This window comes from Gorilla gorilla, chromosome 3, assembly GCF_029281585.2.
Source record: "Gorilla gorilla gorilla isolate KB3781 chromosome 3, NHGRI_mGorGor1-v2.1_pri, whole genome shotgun sequence".
Lineage (NCBI taxonomy): Eukaryota > Metazoa > Chordata > Mammalia > Primates > Hominidae > Gorilla > Gorilla gorilla.
Genome location: NC_073227.2, coordinates 112375690 through 112399084, shown reverse-complemented (window position 1 = coordinate 112399084; position 23395 = coordinate 112375690). Strand labels below are relative to the sequence as shown.

Below are 23395 nucleotides of genomic sequence, written 5' to 3'. Positions count from 1 at the left end.
CTTACATTTCAGTGTGGGGTATGACAGGAGGAAACAAAATAAACACGGTTTAACATGGCCTATCAAATGGCGATGCACAGTATTAAGCAAAGTAAAAAAGAAGGATAAAGAGAAGAGGGGTGGAGGAAATGCTGTGATTTGAAATATAGTTCTCAAAAAGGACTTTTCATAGAAGATGACGTTTGAACAAAGATTTGAAGGAATTGAGAAGTCAAGCTTGTGTATGTCTTGTGTATTCAAGTTGGAGAGAAGAGTAAGTATGAAAGTACAAAGGCTTTACAGGCAGCAGTGTGCTCAGAGTGTCTGAGGAACGGGAAGAAGACACCACTGAAGTGGGCAAAGTAGGGTAGAGAAGATGAGTAGGGAATAACCATAAGGATGGCTCTGATATAGGAAGTTATTTAAGCAACATGAGCAGAAGAAAGATGTGATCTGGCTTACATGTTAAAAGAATTAAAGTATTCTGTTGAAAATACTGTCTAATACTTTGTAGGAAGCAGTAACAGAAATAAAGAGAAACACTAGGAAGCAAATGAATGATTAATTCAGAAGAGACGCAATGCAGCCCTGAGTGAGGTGCTGACAGTGGAGGTGATAAAGCATGTGAGATTTTTCTCATTTTTTAAAGATTGAGTGAAAAAAGTTTTCCGGTGGATTAGATGTAGATTATGAGAAAAGGAGAGAAGCAAAGGACAACCCTCACATTTTTAGCCTAAGCACATGGTAAAATAGAGATGTATTTATTGACCTAGTGACAACCTTAGAAAAATAGGGTGGGGGCACATATCAGTTTTGAACATATTGAGTTTGAAATGACAGATAATCAGTAGTAGATGCTGAGCAGGTAATAGGACATGCAAATCAGGAATTTAGAGACATTGTCTATGTTAAAGGCACAGACTGGGAATTTTACACATAGATAATATTTAAAGCCATCATACTTCAGGAAACCAAAACTGACACTTCCCCCTGTTTCCACTATAATTGAGCACTTCATACACCATAGTTTGAAAACAAGCAAACACAACAAAACAAAAACCTGTACGTTCTGAGATTGAAACAAAACTAATAGGATTTCTTTAACTGGTTCTGGTACTCGAAATAATAAAACCTTGGATATTGTTTACAAATCTGGAATTTGTAACACAAAGAAGTAATCCCTGAGTTATGATATATTGATATCTAAATATATGTCATGGCCTTTATGAATATAATAATCATTTCAGAAAGTTGTCTTCCCACTGTCAATAGACTAATGAAAATTTAGTAACTTCGATCGATTTGTAGATTTTCCACCCTTCAGATATGCCCTGTGTTCTTTATTTGGTAAGTCAGTACTCCTGATATCTGACTGTCTCGCACACTTGATAAGAAATGTGTTTCCTTTTTCAAAGTGGCATCACCTAGGAGTAAATCTAAATGATGAAGAGGTCCAATTGAGGCTGGGCAGTAGCTGTCAAACCTGGACTCATGTTAGAAACACCTGAGGATATTGAAAAGCTACCTTTGCCCAGGTTCCATGCCAAACCAATTATTTATGACTCTTTGGAGGTAAACCTCAGGTATCTGTTTCCAAAAGTCCTCAGTTAATTCTAGTGTGTAGCCAAAAAAATGGTAAAAATCATTGATGTAGAGGTTGCAGAGATAATAAGAAACAAGAAAGGAAGACCAAAAAGAAATGGTGAGAGAGAATTGGCCCTAGAGTCAAGTAAAAATACTGAAGAAGGAGGGAAAATCAATATATCAGGCACTACTGACAGACCAATAAAATAAGTAATAAAACTTGGTCATTGAATTTGGCAATGTGGCTGTCCTTAGTAAATTTATAAAACATAGTTCAGTAGATTTCAAAGAAAAGAGAGGGATAAGAGGTAGAAAAATAATATGTAGACAACTCTTTCAAGGAATTTTTCTCTAAAGGGGAGACCAGAGGAATGCCGACATAAATAATGAGGCTGTGAGATTAAGAAAGATTTTTTTTTTCAAATAAAGTACTGGTTTATTATGTATTTGAGAATGAGTCTGTATGTGTAATGAAAAATTGTGTACACATGAATGAAAGAAGCGAATTACTGAAGCAGTGGCTCTGAGTAGAAGATGAGTTGAAGCCAGTGAAGAAATGGTAGATTTGGCCTTAAAAACAGAAGCATAAAATTCTATTCCTGGAGGAGGGAAATTAGGGGCATGTGACTACAGGTGCAAGTACATTGGTAGATTTAGAGAAGAAAAGCTTATGGAAGCTCTACCTGATTCTCAGTGAAATATGAACAAGGTCATCAAGTTAATGTAATAAAAAGGAAGGCCACTCAGGGTGGGGTCCCCAAATCAGCAGCATACTCATCACCTGGGAGCTCGTTAAAACTCCAGAATTACTGCTCCCACAAGAGACCTATTGAATCAGAATGTGTGTTTTTAATAAGATCCTCAGGTGATTTATATGCAGATTCAAGTTTGAGAGGCACTGATCTAGAAAAAAGGAGTGGAAAAGTTAAAGGATTAGGGAAATATGGTAGGCTAGCTGACAAGCATTAAGGGCCTGCTGGAGGTTAATGATTGCATAACCAATTAGCATAGTTACGAGGTTTTATACAAACAGTTAAAATATGTGGGTCCAGGTTGAAGATTACCAAAGAGTTGCTTTAACAAGAGTTAAATTTTGTCTGAAGAGGACAGAGTGATAAATAAGCAAGAGTTTACAGTAATTTTAAGGAAGTTATGATTAAGAAGTCTGGGGATTTAAAGTGGGGTGATGTAGAAAATGAGAACAGGATAGAGTGAAATGGGAAGGTCAAGGTGTCAGAGGCATGTGAACCAGAGTAACTCCATGTTGAACAGAAGCTGGTTAAAATAAGGCTGAGACCTACTGGGCTGCATTCCTAGATGGTTAAGGCATTCTAAGTTACAGGATGAGATAGGAAGTCGGCACAAGATACCGGTCAAAAAGACATTGCTGATAAAACGGGTTGTCATAAAGAAGCCGGCTAAAACCCACTAAACCCAAGATGGCCACAAGAGGGACCTCTGGTCGTCCTCACTGCTACACTCCCACCAGCGCCATGACAGTTTATAAATGCCCTGGCAATGTCAGGAAGTTAGCCTGTGTGGTCTAAAAACAGAAGGCATGAATAATCCATCCCTTGTTTAGCATATGATCAAGAAATAACCGTAAGAATGTGCAACCAGCAGCCCTTGGGGCTGCTCTGTCTATGGAGTGGCCATTCTTTTATTCCTTTGCTTTCCTAATAAACTTGCTTTCACTTTACAGACTTGCCCTGAATTCTTTCTTGCGCGAGATCTAAGAACCCTCTCTTGGGGTCTGGATGAGGACCACCTTCCTTTAACATCTTTCTGGCAACCACAGAAGGGACACAAAGGCTACCTTTGGGTAAGTGGTGGGGTCCGGTAACATCTTTCTGGTGAACCACAGAAGGGACTATACTGAAGAGACCCGAGATCCAAAGGGAAATAATCTGCGAGCACCAATTGGCTGACTTTGCTTAAGTGGGGTGCATATATCTGGGTAAAGAATGGGGTTGAGGTAGCAGCCTAACTTGGGGGAGTTAGAGTCTCTCCTAAGACAGAGAGGGTTAAAGGATCCTCTTAATAAAAGGCAAGGACGCCGGACGGATCCTGGGTTAGGGGTCTGACTTAGGAGTGTTAGAATCCAGTCTAAGATTTAGAGTGTTAAAAGCCCTTCTCAGTAAAGTCCCTTTTGGCTAGGAATGTGTTTGGCACTACAGGATTTTAACTGCTATTCTCTTTGGAATAATCTGCCTTGCACTCTTTGCTAACAGCTGTGGGTGACAGGATTAGGTATATACAGCATCGTGGGACATGGGGAGCTTTTTCCTCCCTGAAAAGGGGAAACTTGAGAGCTGATGGGACTCCCTGAAAAAAAAATCCCTTCACGACAGCAGCCGCCTGAGCTTTTCAGTGTCGCTGCAATGGGTGTGTCCCTCTCTGGCCTCCCTGAGCATTTCACATTCCCCACCCCGCTGCATGCAATGCTTTCCTCTCTCTTTTCTATCTTTTCTTTTACTCAGGGCTACCATCTTACCCAGAGACCACATATTGAAACTCCTGGTCGGAGGTTGAATTAACGATGATGGGGCAAGTTTGAGCCTTGCCAGTTTGATACTGGGTACTAAGCAGAGTGGTTAATGTCTATGTTTTGTCACAGATATTTTATTCTGGCCAGGATGAAAAGAGATAATTCTCCTTTGTATTTCAGCTTGGCCCCCAGGGCTAGGGTCCAGCCGCTGGGTCACTAGGGCCACTCAAAGAAAGGGAACACAAAAGCCTCACGTGCCAGCAAAAGGGTAAGAATTTCTTACTAGTCAGAATTCTAGCCTCTCTCTGTCTCTTTCTGTGTGTGTGTGTGGGGTGGGGGGGTGGGGGGAATGGGTGTGTAAACTATATGAGGTTTCTTTCTGGTGAGTCATGTCCTTGGGACCTTGACCTTGTAGCCATGTGGCAGTACCTACTCTTGGTCTCCACCATCACAGTGGTGGCTGGGGTTCAGGATTAAATTCCCGGCTTGGGGGATGATCATTTATCTTCTGTCTGTCTATGTATTTATATGTATTATGTGTGTGTAATATATGTGTGTGTAATATAAAAGAGCTTTAATTAATTGGTTCAATAATAAGAGCTTAAATCAAATATTTTGTCAGAAAAGTAAAAAGTGTAATGTCTTTTTGTTCACATGACTTAAGTAATCTCTGGGAAATAAAGACAGCTTTAAAGGTTATTGGTAAAATAAAGACAGTTGGTCTAAATTATGCAGGTCAGATATTAAGTTGTACAAAAGCTTTAAGGTCATAAGCTGTTTCTTTGACTTTTGAAAATTGTTCAATTTACCTACTTTGGAGCATTAGATTCTACATAAGGCCTAGGGACATGTGGAATTAGCCATGCCCCCTAGCTATGCAAAGAAGGTTCCTCATAAAATGCCACTAGGACTCATAACTGTATGACTTGCCTGCTTTACAACTAGGTAAGGCCTGGGAACATGTGGAGTTAGCCATGCCCCCTATCTGTGCTAGAAAATGTCAGACCTTATCTGCACTTCTGCGTGGTATGTCCTAGGCTAGGCTCCACACCTAGTACATAATCAAGATCGATTACTAACCAGGCTTTTCACCAAAAGTCACTAAGAGTTAACAGGGTAACATGTATTTGAGACTGCTGAAGAAACAGTTCTACATGCAAGGCGTGTAAGTGAAGTGAAATGTGTTTTTGGTGAAAGATTATAAGAAGGCATGGGAATGTGGATTTCTTGCCTAAGTTTCAGGGGTTAAAGAATGTTTTCAGTTAAATAGAATAAAGCTAAAGCTTTGAGCAAGTTATGAAAGGTTTGTGAAAAATTAATTGTAAAAAAATCTATGTGTGAACATATTAGCTAAAGTTAAAGGGGTATTCAGTTTTTCTATAAAAACTTTTATAGAAAAGAACAAAAAGAGCCCTCTTTTGGGGTCTGGATCAGGACCCCTTTCCTGTAACATCTTTCTGGAATGCCCTACTCTGTGTATGGTGGTGTTGGACTTTTACTACTTTACTTTCTTAATAAACTTGCTTTTACTTTGTACTGCAGACTTGCCCTGAATTCTATTTTGCACAAGATCCAAGAACCCTCACTTGGGGTATGGATCTGGACGCCTGTTCTGTAACAAAGATGTTGTGGTTTCTAGCTTGGGGAAAGTTAAAGTACTGTTGGAGTTGTGGTACTACATGGAATGAACTGGAAATATTTTCCTCATCTCTTCTTAATTATAATTGATTGCTAAGAGTGGCATTTTACAAGATTGCTTAACTTTCTATTTTTCTTTTAAATTCATTTCTCCTAAGCTGAACATTACTCATTTTCCTACTACCCTGAGTCTATTTTTCCCCTTAATTATAGGGTTATATCTCAAAGTGTTTTCTCTGTCACTTCTTGGCTTTTTCACCTGTACCCCTAGTATAGCATTTCCAATTTTACTCCAATATGGATGAGACTCAATCTCTTGGAGAACAAGAGCTCAAAAGAAGCAACTACTTATTGTAACCACCCAAGGGGTTCCTCCTGCCCACTGCATAAAGAAAGAGCGCAGCATTGTACTAGAGAAACAGTTTAATAGACATGAGGCTGGCCACGCCATATGGGAGATGGAGTTCATACTCAAATCATCTCATTCAGAGCTCGTAGATTAGGGGTTGTTCAAGAGCAGTTTGGGGAAAGGGGTGGGGGTTGCCAGGTAACAGGTGCTTGCTGCTGAATGGTTAGGGTACAGATGAAATCATAGGGGGTTGAAGCTATCCTGCTGCCAGCCAAATCTGTGTGGGGCCACAGAAGCGGGGTTGTTAGTCCAGGTGGCGCCCTGGGTGTCAGACATGCAAAAAACCTGGAAAGATATCTTAAAAGGCCAACCTACAATAGTAGTATTATTTGCAGGAGCAATTGAAGACATTGCATATCTTACAACCTCTGGAATAATGTCTGCACCTTAGCAGGTCTCAGGCTCCTCTCCCCCCACTCAGCCTGATGACCTCCTATTAGCTTTACAAAAGTGGTTGAGTTTTGGGCAAGGCCTATTATCATTTAAACTGTAGCCTGAATGTCTTCCAAAATTATCTTGGCCCAATAGCCCAGGAATAATTAAAGGAAAGGCAAGATGGGGGTTGGGTTAGCTTAGCTGACTGTTCTAATTTTCTCACTGATATAACTTTTGCAAAAGCAGCTTCATTATCAAAGGCCATTAAAAAGACTGGATGCATACCTGAAAAAACTATGGTAACTTCCTGAAGCTAGACCAGATGTTGGCTGGGGACAAAAGAGAAAAAGACTGACTACTCAGAATAGAGAAAGTTTGAATGAAAAGATTTTGGTTAAAAGTAAAAGCTGTGTGGAGAATACCTCACCTTTAGGCTCTGCCTCTGATTACAGGCGAGAAAAGACTATCAACTGTCAACTACTACACTTGTAGAACATGAAGTTTGAAGTGTGGACCATTAGTACCCTAGAGAATATTTAGCCTGTCAAAGAAAATTGTACAGGACAACTTAGATGAGCAACAAATATTTTATTCAGGATGACGGCAATAGGGATGAAGACTATTAAGCTCAACTCTGTTGGGGTAGCTAGTGGAAAAATACTGGAAGATATTAGGTGGGAGGTTGGTCAGTGTCATTAGGCCATCTGTGTTTGCTAATTAGTTATTAGTGTAGTTAAACTCGTGTCCTCTCACAGAATATGAGACATAGGGGCACCATCTTTCTTGATGATTACATTTCAAAGGGATAGCTTCCATGTACTTGAGAAAGACATTCCTGGTTTGAAAAACTGGCAGGAGTCTGAAAGAACATTTATATCTCAAGGAACAGGAAATAATTTGCATTGGAAGTTTTTTAAAGAAAAAAAAAAAAAGCCGGGAGCCTATAGACAGGAAGAAATCTGTCTAAAGTTTGGGCAAGCTGAGGGGAACATTAAGGCCATCTTGATCAAATTCTTCTCTTCAAAGCCTATCTCCTTCTCTTCAAAGCATGTGATAACCCGCCATCTCATAGTAACAAGGGAGATGAATGAGCATCTTGGGTGCCTTTGACATAGAAGGAAAAATTGCCTATAGATTGAAGTCGGGTTAGACAGGTCAAGTTGAAAATTGCTCTACGAACTCAATAAGAACTCATATTAGTTTCCACTTCCCATCACAATCTACTCATCATCTTATGAGACACTTTCAAAATTTTCACACAAAATCTGTCACGCTTATGTTACTTAGCACATAACACAAGTGCAATATATTTAATGTTAACAAATACATTAGTGCTAAGTATAAAAAAGAGCAAACGTATTCAGTAAAATGTCACAGCCAAGTCATTCTGATAGAACTTCTGCCATGTGCCTGCAAAGTGGCACAGGGCTTTGCTCTGCAGCACTGTTCATATTTATGAAAGTTCTTAACTTTCAACTTGTGATTTGAGAAATGTTTGTGCTATATTCTTGACTTGAAGAGATTAAAAATTCAAAACAAAACCCCAAATCAGCCTTAAATCACAAATCAATAACTATCATAGTTTATAACAATATTTACTCATACCTATTTATGATTTAGTAGGTCATTCTCAGTGCCACGTTGCTTTGACCATTATTTATTTATATACTCTTTAAGGAATGTTGTTAACATGGGAGAAATTTATTTGACACTGGTGTGACATTTTGCCAGGATGTGGACTTGTTGAAGCAGATGTCTTCTGCATTATTCAGTGGAGTACAATGTTCTGTTACTCTAGAACAGGGTAAAAAGCAAGTCTGCCTCATGCACTGTCAAATAATCCCAGATAGTGGAGTGCCTGAACATAGTAGGCCCTCAAGAAATATTTGCTGTGTATAGATGTAGATTATGCCAGATATTTTATACTGAAAGTAGAATTTATATCAAAATCTAAAGTTATCATCCCTGTAAATTTTATGTATACATTAGGGTTCTATGTTTTACTAATTAAAAACAGCACATATTCAGTAGTTTTCTGAATATTTGGTTATGCACATGCTTATCTTTGTGCCTACAGATTTTATTCTTTGATTTGCACTTGTTGTTTTTTTTTCATTTTTGTTATTCTCCAGGAAACAATGTATATTTTCTGTGAAACAATTAATATTTATACAATAGTTTCTAGTAATTATTTTATGAAATTATTTCAAAGTAATGAAATTGGAATAACCTTAAAATTTAAAGATCCTTGCATTTTGGAAATATCTTCTCTTCCCTTATTTTTTCTTTACTTCCTTTCCTTTCTCTCTTTCCTTTCTTTTCTTTTCCTTTAATAGAAATGCAGATATTGTTGTCTAAGCAACTTGTAAGGGTGGCAGCTTCCGTTTGTCATGTGCTAAATTTGACTAGTTAATATACTTAGTGCTTTTAAAAACCTCATTAAATTGTTAAAGTGATTCCTCAAAATAGGTATTTTCTTACAGGTGAAAAAACAGGATTGTAGAGTTTGTATGGTGATATCAAGGTGAAATGGATGGCTAGGCATGATTTGAAGGCAGAAATATATGTCATCAAAGTTTATGAACATTTCACTATCTCCAGATGCCTCATATGGCCCAAATTATAGATAGGCACTTACATTTTAAAATCATACTTAACTCAAGAATATGAGTAATCTTTCAGAAAATTAGTAACAACAGCACTAATGCTGTAAATTAGTATATCCCTTAAACATTGCAAATGAGAATCTTGGTTGTATGATTGGTAGATAAAATTTACTCAAGGTGTTCCCTAAACAATTGTTAGTCATTGTTTTCCCTGAAAATATTTGTAGGTGCTAATGTCAACTTGCAAAAAAATTCAGCTAGGAAAATGTTGAAAAAATTGCTAGAAATGAAACTATATACCTATTTATTTAGCTTGAATGCCTGTTTCAAACTGTCTAGCAATTTTCATTCTTTTCTTTTTTTTAAATTATACTTTAAGTTCTGGGATACATGTGCAGAACATGCAGATTTGTTATATAGGTATACCTGTGCCATGGTGGTTTGCTGCACCCATCAACCCATCATCTACATTAGGTATTTCTCCTAATGCTGTCCCTCCCCTAGACACCCACCCCACAACAGCCCCCAGTGTGTGATATTCCCCTCCCTGTGTTCATGTGTTCCCATTGTTCAACTCCCACTTACGAGTGAGAACATGCAGTGTTTGGTTTTCTGTCCTTTGTTAGTTTGCTGAGAATGATGGTTTCCAGCTTTATCCATGTCCCTTCAAAGGACATGAACTCATCCTTTTCTATGGCTAGATAGTATTCCATGGTGTATATGTGCCACATTTTCTTTATTCAGTCTATCATTGATGGGCATTTGGGTTGGTTCCAAGCCTTTGCTATTGCGAACACTCCTACAATAAACATACGTGTGCATGTGTCTTTATAGTAGAATGATTTATAATCCTTTGGGTAAATACCCAGTAATGGGATTGCTGGGTCAAATGGTATTTCTGGATCTAGATCCTTAAGGAATTGCCACACTATCTTCCACAATGGTTGAACTAATTTACACTCCCAACAACAGTGTAAAAGCATTCCTATTTCTCCACATCCTCTCTAGCATCTGTTGTTTCCTGACGTTTTAATGATTGCCATTCTGACTGTCATGAGATGGTATCTCATTGTGGTTTTGATTTGCAGTTCTCTAATGATCAGTAATTATGAGCTTTTTTTCACACGTTTGTTGGCCACATAAATGTCTTCTTTTGAGAAGTGTCTGTTATTATCCTTTGCCCACTTTTTGATGGGGTTGTTTGCTTTTTTCTTATAAATTTGTTTAAGTTCCTGCTAGATTCTGGATATTAGACCTTTGTCAGATGGATAGATTGCAAAAATTTTCTCCCATTCTGTAGGTTGCTTGTTCACTCTGATGATAGTTTCTTTTGCTGTACAGAAGCTCTCTAGTTTAATTAGATCCCATTTGTCAATTTTGGCTTTTGTTGCCATTGCTTTTTGTGTTTTTGTCATGAAGTCTTTGCCCGTGCCTATGTCCTGAATGGTATTGCCTAGCTTTTCTTCTGGGTTTTTGTGGTTTTAAGACTTACGTTAAAGTCTTTAATCCATCTTGAGTTAATTTTTGTATAAGGTGTAAGGAAGAGGTCCAGTTTTAGTTTTCAGCATACAGCTAGCCAGTTTTCCTAACACCATGTATTAAATAGGGAATCCTTTCCCCATTTCTTGTTTTTGTCAGGTTTGTCAAAGATCAGATGATTGTAGATGTGGGGTGTTATTTCTGAGGCCTCTGTTCTGTTCCATTGTTCTATGTATCTGTTTTGGTACCAGGACCATGCTGTTTTGGTTGCTGTAGCCTTGTAGTATAGTTTGAAGTCAGGTAGCAGGTTGCCTCCAGCTTTGTTGTTTTTGTTTAGGATTGTCTTGGCTATACGGGCTCTTTTTTCATTCTATATGAAATGTAAAGTTGTTTTTTCTAATTCTGTGAAGAAAGTCAGTGGTATCTTGATGGGGATAACATTGAATCTATAAATTACTTTGGGCAGTATGGCCATTTTCACCATATTTATTCTTTCTATCCATGAGCATGGAATGTTTTTCTGTTTGTTTGTGTCCTGTCTTATTTCTTTGAGCGGTGGTTTGTAGTTCTCCTTGAAGAGGTCCTTCACATTCCTTGTAAGTTGTATTCCTAGGTACTTTATTCTCTTTGTAGCAATTGTTAATGGGAGATATCTCATGATTTGGTTCTCTGTTTGTCTATTATAGGTGTATAGTAATGCTGGTGATTTTTGCACATTGATTTTGAATCCTGAAACTTTGCTGAAGTTACTTATAAGCTTAAGGAGATTTTGGGCTGTGATGATGGGGTTTTCTAAATAATACAATCATGTCATCTGCAAACAGAGACAATTTGACTTCTCTCTATTTGAATACACTTTATTTCTTTCTCTTGCCTGATGGACCTGGCCAGAACTACCAATGCTATGTTGAACAGCAGTGGTGAGAGAGGGCATCCTTGTTTTGTGCTGGTTTTCAAAGGGAATGCTTCCAGCTTTTGGCCATTCAGTATGATATTGGCTGTAGGTTTCTCATAATTAGCTCTTATTATTTTGAGATACATTCCATCAATATCTAGTTTATTGAGACTCTTTAGCATGAATGGTATTGAATTTTATTAAAGGCCTTTTCTGCATCTATTGAGATAATCATGTAGTTTTTGTCATTGGTTCTTTTTATGTGATAGATTACATTATTGTGTATGTTGAACCAGCCTTCCATCCTAGGAATGAAGCTGACTTGATCATAGTGGATAAGCTTTTTAATGTGCTGCTGGATTCTGTTTGCCAGTATTTTATTGAGGATTTTCTCATCAATGTTCATCAGGGATATTGGCCTGAAATTTTCTATTTTGTTGTGTCTCTGCCAGGTTTTGATATCAGGATGTTGCAGGCCTCTGAAAATGAGTTAGGGAGGAGTCCTTCTTTTTCTATTGTTTGGAATAGTTTTGGGAGGAATGGTATTGGCTCCTCTTTGTAACTCTGGTAGAATTCAGCTGTGAATCCGTCTGGTCCTGGGCTTTTTTAGGTTGGTAGGCTATTAATTACTGCCTCAATTTCAGAACTTGTTATTGGTCTATTCAGGGATTTGACTTTTTCCTGGTTTAGTCTTGGAAGGGTCTATGTGTCCAGGAATTCATCCATTTCTTCTAGATTTTCTAGTTTATTTGCATAGAGGTGTTTGTAGTATTCTCTGATGGTAGTTTGTATTTCTGTGGGATCAGTGGTGATATCCCCTTTATCATTTTTTTTATTGTGTCTATTTGATTCTTCTCTCTTTCTTCTTTATTAGTCAGGCTAGCAGTCTATCTATTTTGTTGATCTTTTCAAAAAAAAAAAAAAAAAACAGCTCCTGGATTCATTGATTTTTTGAAGAGTTTTCTGTGTCTCTATCTCCTTTGGTTCTCCTCTGATCTTAGTTATTTCTGGTCTTCTGCTAGCTTTTGAATTTGTTTGCTCTTGCTTCTCTAGTTCTTTTAATTGTGACATTAGGGTGTCAATTTTAGATCTTTCCCACTTTCTTCTGTGGGCATTTGGTGCTATAAATTTCCCTCTAATCACTGCTTTAGCTGTGTCCCAGAGATTTTGGCATGTTGTGTCTTTGTTCTTATTGGTTTCAAATAACTTATTTATTACAGCCTTAATTTCATTATTTACCCAGTAGTCATTCAGGAACAGTTAGTTCAGTTTCCATGTAGTTTTGAGTGAGTTTCTTAATCTTGAGTTCTAATTTGATTGCACTGTGGTCTGAGAGGCTGTTAGGATGTCCATTTTTTGGCATTTGCTGAGAAGTGTTTTACTTCTAATTATATGGTCAATTTTAGAATAAGTGTGACGTGGTGCTAAGAAGAATCTATATTCTGTTATTTGGTGTGGAGAGTTCTGTAGATGTCTATTAGGTCTGCTTGGTCCAGAACTGAGTTCAAGTCCTGAATATCTTTGTTAATTTGCTGTCTCATTGATTTAATATTGACAGTGGGTGTTACAGTCTCCCACTATTATTGTGTGGGAGTCTTAGTCTCTTTGTAGGTCTCTAAGAACTTGCTTTATGAATCTGGGTTCTTCTGTATCAGGTGCATATATATTTAGGATAGTTAACATAGTTAACTCTTCTTGTTGCATTGATCCCTTTACCATTATGTAATGCCCTTTTTTGCCTTTTTTGATCTTTGTTGGTTCAAAGACTGTCTTATCAGAGACTAGGATCGCAACCCCTGCTTTTTTTTTTTATTTCCATTTGCTTGGTAAATATTCCTCCATCCCTAAATTTTGAGCCTATGTGTGTCTTTGCACGTGAGATGGGTCTCCTGAATACAGCACACTGGTGGGTCTTGACTCTTTATCCAATTTGCCAGTGTGTGTCTTTTAATTGGGGCATTTAGCCCATTTACATTTAAGGTTAATATTGTCGTGTGTGAATTTGATCCCGTCATTATGATGCTAGCTGGTTATTTTGCCTGTTAGTTGATGGAATTTCTTCATAGCGTTGATGGTCTGTACAATTTGGTGTGTTTTTACAGTGGCTGGTACCAGTTTTTCCTTTCTATAGTTAGTGCTTCCTTCAGGATCTCTTGTAAGGCAGGCCTGGTGGTGACAAAATCTCTCAGCATTTGCTTGTCTGTGAAAAATCTTATTTCTTCTTCACTTATGAAACTTAGTTTTGCTGGATATGAAATCCTGGGTTGAAAATTATTTTCTTTAAGACTCTTGAATATTGGCCCCCACTATCTTCCGGCTTGTAGGGTTTCTGCAGGGAGATCCACTGTTAGTCTGATGGGCTTCCCTTTGTGGGTAACCCGACCTTTCTCTCTGGCTGCCTTCATCACAACCTTGGCAAATCTGATGATTATGTATCTTGGGGTTGCTCTTCTAGAGGAGTATCTTTGTGGTGTTCTCTGTGTTTCCTGAATTTGAATGTTGGCCTGTCTTGCTAGGTTGGGGAAGTTCTAGATAATATCCTGAAGAGCGTTTTCCAACTTGGTTCCATTCTTCCTGTCACTTTTAGGTACACCAATCAAATGTAGGTTTGGTCTTTTCACATAGTCCCATATTTCTTGGAGGCTTTGCTCATTCCTTTTTATTCTTTTTTCTCTAATCTTGTCTTCATGCTTTATTTCATTAAGTTGATCTTCAATCTCTGATATGCTTTATTCTTCCTGATCGATTCGGCTATTGATACTTTTATATGCTTCACAAAGTTCTTGTGCTGTGTATTTCAGCTCCATCAAGTCATTTATATTCTTCTCTAAACTGGTTATTCTAGTTAGCAATTCGTCTAACATTTTTTAAGGTTCTTAGCTTCCTTGCGTTGGGTTAGAACATGCTCCTTTAGCTCGGAGGAGTTTGTTATTACCCACCTTCTGAAGCCTACTTCTGTCGTTTCCTCAACTCATTCTTCATCCAGTTTTGTTCCCTTGCTGGTGAGGAGTTGTCATCCTTGGGAAAAAAAGAGGCGTTCTGGTTTTTGGAATTTTTAGCATTTTTGTGCTGGTTTTCCCTCATCTTCATGGATTTATGTACTTTTGGTCTTTGATGTTGGTTACCTTCAGATGGGGTTTTTGTGCTGACATCCTTTCTGTTGATGTTGATGCTATTCCTTTCTGTTTGTTAGTTTTCCTTTTAACAGTCAGACCCCTCTGTTGCAGGTCTGCTGAAGTTTGCTGGAGGTCCACTCCAGACCTCATTTGCCTTAGTATCACCAGAAGATGCTGTAGAACAGCAAAGATTTCTGCCTGTTTCTTCCTCTGGAAGCTTTGTCCTGGAGTGGCACTGGCCAGATGCCAGCTGGAGCTCTCCTGTATGAGGTGTCTGTCAACTTCTGCTGGGAGGTGTCTCCTAGTCAGGAGGTATGGGGGTCAGGGACCCACTTGAGGAGGCAGTCTGTCCCTAAGAAGAACTTCCGTGCTGTGTTGGGAGATCCACTGCTCTCTTCAGAGCTAATAGGCAGGAATGTTTAAGTCTGCTGAAGCTGCATCCACTGCTGCCCCTTCCCCCAGGTGCTCTGTCCCAGGGAGATGGGAGTTTTAATTATGAGCCTCTGACTGGGGCTGCTGCCTTTCTTTCAGAGATGCCCTGCTCAGAGAGGAGGAATCTAGAGAGGCAGCTTGGCTACAGCAGCTTTGCTGAACTGTGGTGGGCTACACCCATTTCGAACTTCCCTGTGACTTTGTTTACACTGTGAGTGGTAAACCACCTACTGAAGCCTCAGTAATGGCAGATGCCCCACCCCCCACCAAACTCGAGTATCCCAGGTAGACTTCAGACTGCTGTGTTGGCAGTGAGAATTTCACACTAGTGAATCTTAGCTTGCTGGACTCTGTGGGGATGGGATCTACTGAACTAGACCACTTGGCTCCCTGGCTTCAGCCCCCTTTCCAGGGAAGTGAGCAGTTCTGACTCACTGGCATTCCAGGTGCCACTGGGGTATGAAAAACAGACTCCTGCAGCTAGCTCAGTGTCTGCCCAAATGGCTGCCCAGTTTTGTGCTTGAAACTCAGGGCCCTGGTGGTTTAGGCACCCAAGGGAATCGCCTGGTTTGCGGGTTGTGAAGACCATGTGAAAAGCGTAGTATCTGGGCCAGAAAGCACCATTCCTCATGGCACAGTCCCTCACGGCTTCCCTTGTCTAGAGGAGGGAGTTCCCCAACCCCTTGCACTTCCCAAGTGAGGTGATGCCCTACTCTGCTTTGGCTCACCCTCTATGGGCTGCACCCACTGTCTGACCAGTCCAGATGAGATGAGCCAGGTACAGTTGGAAATGCAGAAATCACCCTTTTCTGCATTGATCTCACTGGGAGCTGTAGGTAGTAGTGGTTCCTATTCAGCATTCTTGCCAGCCACCCCCTTCAATTTTTTTCTTAACTTTAGAAGTTACTTTTCCAGTGTATTATCATCTTTGATATAGGTTGATTAAATCAGTATACAACTCTCTTAATACTAAAGTGTACAGAAGACAAAGCAATAAAAAATATGGGAAAGGAAGAAAATAAGAGAATCCACAAACAAGGTCATTATGTTTAACCACCATGATGAAAAAAAAAAAAAACTAACCATTTCAAATATTGTCAGAAAAAGGTGGTTTTGAAGGGAAAACAACTTTTATGTCATCTTACAAAGCATCCGTAGACTTAGTTTTAAAAAATAAAACATAGTTTAAATTGTGGGTTAGTGCAAAACTTCCCAGAAGAATTTAAATTTGCTTGCAAGCCCAGCTGAGGTTAATGTTATTAGAAAAAACAAAAGGTATGCCAGGAGGGGCTACATAAAGCCAAAATCAATGTACCTTTCAGGATCAGTCAGAAACAAAACTTTCTGAGCTTATGCCAGAATTAATGCCAGTCCAAGCACAGACTATGCTGTAGTATTAGTAATTGTAATGATGCCACTTTGAAATGGAAACTTGGAGATAAGTTGGCACGAAGCAAAATGACCGAGTTTTAAAATGCCTGAGGTCCTTAAATGTACTAAAAGCTTCATTAGTAAATGAAAATGAATCCAATAATGAAGTGCTAGTTGGAGATCAGAAACATGCACAGAAGCAGAAACAAAACAGACAGTAACATGTAGAGACATCTCATTTATCTGGCATTGTCAGAGGAAGAGCTTTTCCACTTAAATGAATTATTCAGAAAATTGACATTTGCCCCATTAAGTGCCACAATTATTTTCTGTTTTAACCATTTTAATGGATATTATCCTAAAGTGAATTACATACTTCTATGCCTTATTAAACATGAGGTATTGCATATGAGATAATCATTCTTTGATGACCTAGGGTCAGGGAGAGAGATGTAATGGAAAAAGGGCTTGATATTTAGATGAATTTTAAACTGGGTTCACCAGTTACTAAATTTGAATAAGTTACTATTATCTTGGATATTTGCTCTCTGATCTCTAACTATAATTGGAGATAAAAGTATATACTTTGTAATGTATTGTGAGGATCAAAATATTAAGATATTTATAAATTATTAGAATATAGTGGGCATTAAAAATGTTAGTAACCCTTTTATCATGACAGGATATACAATGAAAAGTTATTGAAATTAATGCAGACACTGTCAATGAGGGCAAAAAGAAGAGGGCTTGAAGTAAATGGCTCATGTTTGAGAAACACATTGGGGAGTCTTTACATATAAGGGGAACCTGTGACAAAAAAAATACTGCTAAATATAGTAAGGAAAGAGAGTAAATAAAATGGGGAGGAAGCAGAGAGGGAGCACAAAGCTACACAAGAAGATAAAGAATGTTTCATCCATAAATATATACATTTTTTAAAGATGTTTTGATTTTGACAAAATAATTCTTCTCTATCTCTCCATAACTTCAGTAAAATTTGCCACAAATATACAACTACAATGCATGAATGTTATAGCTTGTTTTGGAAAAACTCTCAAATTATGTTCTTATTTGTTTTCACACCACAACAATAAGCACAGACTTCTTTGACCAACTGTGTTAGGAAGCTTTCCCCACTAACAAGCAGTGAACACCAGCTGGGTACCTTTGAATTTAATTCTGACACTATCTATTTGGAGATAGTATCACATCCCACAGGTTGAGGGCTCAGTCCCCAAGATTAACCCTCACCCACTTCAGACACCAGTCACAAGTCCAGAACTTCTGATTGATTAACTTCACTTTGGGGTTCCCACACTCTCTTTCGGTTCAATTAATTTGTTGAAGCAGCTCACAGAATTCAAGGAAACACTTACTTACATTTACCAGTTTATTATACAGGATATTACTTAAGAATACATGTGAAGAGATGCGTACGGTGTGGCATGGGGGAAAGGGTGCAGAGCTTCTAAGCCCTTCCTGGGTCCACCTCCCTCCAAAAAGCTCCAAGTGTTCAGCTATCCAGAAGCTCTCTGGACCCAGTCCTCTTGGACTTTTATGGAAGCTTCATGATTGCCCTTCCTCCCTAGGATATGGGGGAAGACCCTCTTTGGAGTGAGGGTCTTAAGACCCACAATCAGAAAGGCAGGGAAAATTAGAGTCTTGCCTTGTGGTAGGTTAAATGAGGGCAGGAGAAGGTCAGAGAGATTCTGTTTCCTAAGGCCTGCTCCTGAGACATAAGACGCCCAACATCATAACAAAAAGGATGTAACAAGGGCAATGGGAGTCATGAGCCAGGAACTGTGGATGAAAACCTACATCTCTTTCTCTCTATGTATAAAATTTGTGGACATGTTTTGTTGTGTGGTGTTTGTGTATATGCAAGCACCTAGTATGTTTCCAGACGTTAATCTTGTCACTCTTGGCTTTTTAAAATATTACACTTATAAAAACAAACAAACAAATCACCATAATTTGTTGTATATATTTTTTCTCTTTTCTCAGGAGGTCCCTTGCTTGTGTTCACATTTAAATTATTCGGCAGATAATTTCTTAGATCCTGGTTTGTGTGTCATGACTACTTACATATTTCAACAAAGACAGTTTTCTTTTCTCCTGTTTTTCATATTTTGGCCTAGATTTCATGATTTTTGAAAACTAGATGAATAGTAATATGCCTTATTACCCATAATTAAATTGAACTCTCTCACTATTAATTTCTACTAATTAAAACCGTAGCAAAAAAAATTGCTTAATTTTTGCCTTAAAGTTGCATAACTTATTTCATTCAGGATTCTGTTTCCATTCTGCAAAAGATGCAGAAGGCAAAATAAACATCAAAGACGAAAAAGCAAGAGGGTCCAAAACTTGAAATTAGAACCAATATTATCTATGAGGAATAAGCATATTCTGCAAATTTTTCTATTGATTAAAATTTTCTCCCTCCAGTCATGAACATATTGTATTCCCTTCAGTACTTTAATGATGTGTGTGTGTGTTTGTGTGTGTGTGTGTGTGGTGAGGGAGGGGATGGTGTGTGTGTGTGTACACTATAAATGTAGGCATATACAATAAATACCTATACAGAGAAAACATAGAAATGTAATAAAAATATTCAGTTTTTTGTTTAATGAAACTGCAGATTGTAGAAACATATAATGTGACAAACTAATAAACCAATAGGGTAATTTTGAGGAAATGATTTTAAGAGAAGAATGAATGTCTGACAACTAAAACTTGTGTGTACAAGTTTTAGTTTCTTTTATGTGTTGGCTGATTTTAAAGGAAAGTTCAAGAATTTAGATGAGTCTTATTAGGTTGCTAAATCCATGGAGGACAAAGTTAATGACATTTTAAGTTTTCATAATTACTTTATAATTATGTTCTCAATAAAGCACAAATTAATCAAGATGTGTGCTAACTGAATGGGGGAAAGAAAGGAATGCAACCAGTTTTAAATGATCAATATAACAATTAAACTATGTTTAAAATCTGTATTGTATAATACTGTTTTTAAATAATTTTAGTGAACCTGACTTGTTTGTGTATTATAAATAAAGTGCTCTATGTATTTGATTGAAAGAAATGGCTAAACTACTCTTACTAGAAATGACATAGGGATTCAAGGAGTGGCTTCTTTAGGAACCCTCTGTGAATTGTGGCATGTCAAAGAATGTTGACTCTGTGCAAGTGGGAATGTGTTGTTTCAAGAAGAGTCACACTTGTATAAGCACATTGTGAAAGATCTAATTAGAATAAGAACATGCTATGGGAAGGAACTAATGGGATAAAGCTTTCAAAATCAAGTCGAGCAAATTATAAATTATATTAACTAATCAAGTCAAGGAAATATGTTCTCATTGTTTGCATTTTAGGAATACCAGTAGCTAGTTGCTGCATAAGAATTTGGAGCATAGTTAAAAAGTCTTTCTCTTCACATTTTTATATATGCTATAAAACAACCAACATATTGTTATTGCTTTAAATGGTCAGCTACCTTTTAGAGCAATTAATGTAAGAAAAATGCATTTTATATTCAATCAATATTTTATATCTTTATATCTTTGTGTAATCTGTTTCTGATCGGATTCTATTACTTCTGCCTTAATAACTTCATTTTTATCCATCTTTATTGAGATATAATTAATAAATATATATAAGGTATACAGTGTGATGTTTTGAGATATATGCATTGTGAAATAATTATCACAATCAAGCTAATTAACATATTAGTCACCTCACATAATTACCTTTCCTGTTTTCTGTGTATGTGACTGTAGTGAGAAAAGTTAAGATTTTTCTTAGGAAATTTCAAGCATACAATACATTATCATTATCTATAGTCACCATGCTATTTATTAGGTCTCCAGAACTTACTCATTTGATAAGTGAAAATTTGTATCATTTGACCAATGTCTCTCTATTTCCTCAGCCCCTGGTAACCACACTTCTACCCTATGTTTCTATGACTTCCAATTGTTTAGATTCCACATGTAAGTGAGATCATACAGTATTTTTCTTCCTGTCTGGTTTATTTCACTTAGCATTATGTGCTCCAGATTCATATACATCATTGCAAATAGCAGAATTTTCTTCTTCTTTTTAGATTGAATATGATTCCATCATATACATATTTATATATGTACACTGCTGACCCCCACTGCCACACACACACACACACACACACACACGTATTACAATTTTTAGCCATTCATCTACCAGTAGACACTTAGGTTGTGTCCATAGCTTGGCTACTGTGAATAATGCCTCAATAAACATGGGATGGCAAATTGCATATCTCTCTTTCAGAACATTATTTTATTTCTTTTGAATATATATTCAGAAGCAGGATTGCTGACTCATAAGGTAGTTCCATTTTTAACTTTTTCAGCATTCTTTATATTGTTTTCTATAATGTGTATACCAATTTACATCATAACCAATAGTATATAAGTATTTTCTATTCTCTACATCCTCAACAATACTTGCTGCCTTTTTTTTAATAATACACATTCCAACAGAGTGAGGTGATAAACCATTGTATTAGTCTGTTCTCTCACTGCTAGGAAAAATACCTGAGACTGATAATTTATAAAGAAAAGAGGTTTAATTGGCTCATGGTTCCACAGGCTGTATAGGAAGCATGATTCTGGCATCCTGGCATCTGCTCAGTTTCTAGGGAGGCCTTAGGAATGTACAATCATGGAAGAAGGCAAAGGGCAACCAGGCATGTCTTACATGGCTGGAGCAAGAGCAAAGTTGTTGTGGGGAGGTGCTACACACTTTTAAACAACCAGATCTCATGAGAACTCTATCACAAAGAGATATCCCACAAAAAGGGATGGTGGTAAACCATTCAAGATGCATCCACCCATGTCATCCAATCATCTCCCACCAGGCACCACCTCCAATGATGAAGATTAGAATTGAACATGACACTTGAGTGTGGACATAGATTTAAACCATAACATTCTGCACCTGGCTACTTCCAAATCTCATTTCCTCACATTACAACATAAAATTATCCTTTCACAGCAGTCCCCAGAATCTTTACTCATCCCAGCATTAACTCAAAAGTCCAAAGTCCAAAATTTCATCTGATGAAAGGGTAGTCCCTTCTGCCTATGAGCCTGTAAAATCAAAAAAACAAGTTAGCTACTTCCAAAATACAATGGAGGTATAGGCATTGGATAAATACTGTCATTCAAAAAACAAACAAACAAACAAAAACCCAGAAATTGGACAAAAGAAAGGGACTATAGGCCCCATGCGAGTCTGGAACCCAGAAGGGCAGCCATTAAACATTAAAGCTCTGAAATAATATACTTTGACTCCATGCCTCCCATCCAGGACACACTGATGCAAAGGGTTGGCTCCCAAGGCCTTGGGAAGCTCTGTCCCTGTGGCTTTGCAGGGTACAGTGTCTGCAACTGCTCCTTGGATGAGTGTTGTGTGTCTGTGGCTCTTCCGGTCTGTGGGTGTGGTATGGTTTGGATGTGTCCTCATCCAAAATCTCACCTTGAATTATAATCTCCATAATCCCCACATGTCAAGGGTAGGACCAGGTAGAGGTAATCAGATAATGGAGGCATTTTGCCCCATGCTGTTCTCATGATATTGAGTGAGTCTCATGAGATCTGATCATTTTGTAAGTATCTGGCATTTACACTGACTGCACTCATTCTCTCTCCTGCTGCCCTGTGAAGAGGTGCCTTCCTTCATGATTGTAAGTTTCCTGAGGCCTCCCCAGCTTCATGGACCTGTGAGTCAATTAAATCTCTTTTTGTTATAAATTACCCAGTCTTGGGTATTTCTTCAAGCAGTGTGAGAACAGTCAAATACAATAAATTGGTACCAAGGTAGCGGGGTGTTGCTGTAAAGATACCCAAAAATGTGGATGTGACTTTGGAACTGGGTAACAGTCAGAGGTTGAAACAGTTTGGAGGACTCAGGAGAAAACAGAAAGATGTGGGAATGTTTGGAACATCCTAGAGACTTGTTGAATGATTTTGACCAAAATACTGATAGTCATATGGACAGTAAAGTCCAGGCTGAGGTGGTCTCAGATAGAGATAAGGAACTTCTTGGGAACTGGTGCAAAGGTGACTCTCGCTATGCTTTAGCAAAGAGACTGGAAGCATTTTGCCCCTGCCCTAGAGATTTGTGGAACTTTGAACCCAAGAGAGATAATTTAGAATATCTGGTAGAAGAAATTTCTAGGAGGCAAAGCATCAAAAAAAGCAGGGCATAAAACTTTGGAAAATTTGCAGCTTCACAATGCAATAGAAAATAAAACCCCATTTCCTGGGCAGAAATTTATTCCTGCCATAGAAATGTGCATAAGTAACAAGGAGTGGAATGTTAATCACCAAGACAGTGGGAAAAATGTCTCCAGGGCATGTCAGAAAACTTCAGGGCAGCCACTCCATCACAGGCCTGGAGGCCTAGGAGGAAAAAATGGTCTTGTGGGCTGGTCCCAGAGCCTTGCCACTTTGTGCAGTCTTGGGAATTGGTGCCCTGCCTTCTAGCTGTGGCTAATGGAGCCAATGTACAACTCAGGCCATTGCTTCAGAGGGTGCATGCTCCTAGTCTTGGTGGCTTTCACATGGTGTTGGGCCTGTGGGTGCACAGATGTCAAGAATTGAAGTTTGGGAGCCCCCGCTTAGATTTCAGAGGATATATGAAAATGCCTGGATATCCAGGCAGAAGTCTCCCGCGGGGGGCAGAGCCCTCATGGAGAAGTTCTGCTAGGGCAGTTCAGAAGGGAAATGTGGGGATGTGCCCCCGAAAAGAGTCCCCACTGGGGCACTGCCTCATGGAGCTAGTGCAGAAGAGGGCCACCATGCTCCAGACTCCAGAACGTTAGATCCACCAACAGCTCGCACACTGCATCTGGAAAAGCCACAGACACTCAATGCCAGCCTGTGAAAGAAGCCAGGATGGGGGAGTTACCCTGCAAAGCCACTTCAGCAAAGCTGTCCAAGGCTGTGGGAACCCACCTCTTCTATCAGCATGATCTGATGT

The 23395-nt window shown here is 38.5% G+C and overlaps 1 pseudogene; it reads left to right on the top strand.

Moving 5' to 3' along the window:
- LOC101152246 (mitochondrial-processing peptidase subunit alpha-like) overlaps positions 1–23395 on the top strand; it is a 310715-nt pseudogene that overhangs the window by 89126 nt on the left and 198194 nt on the right.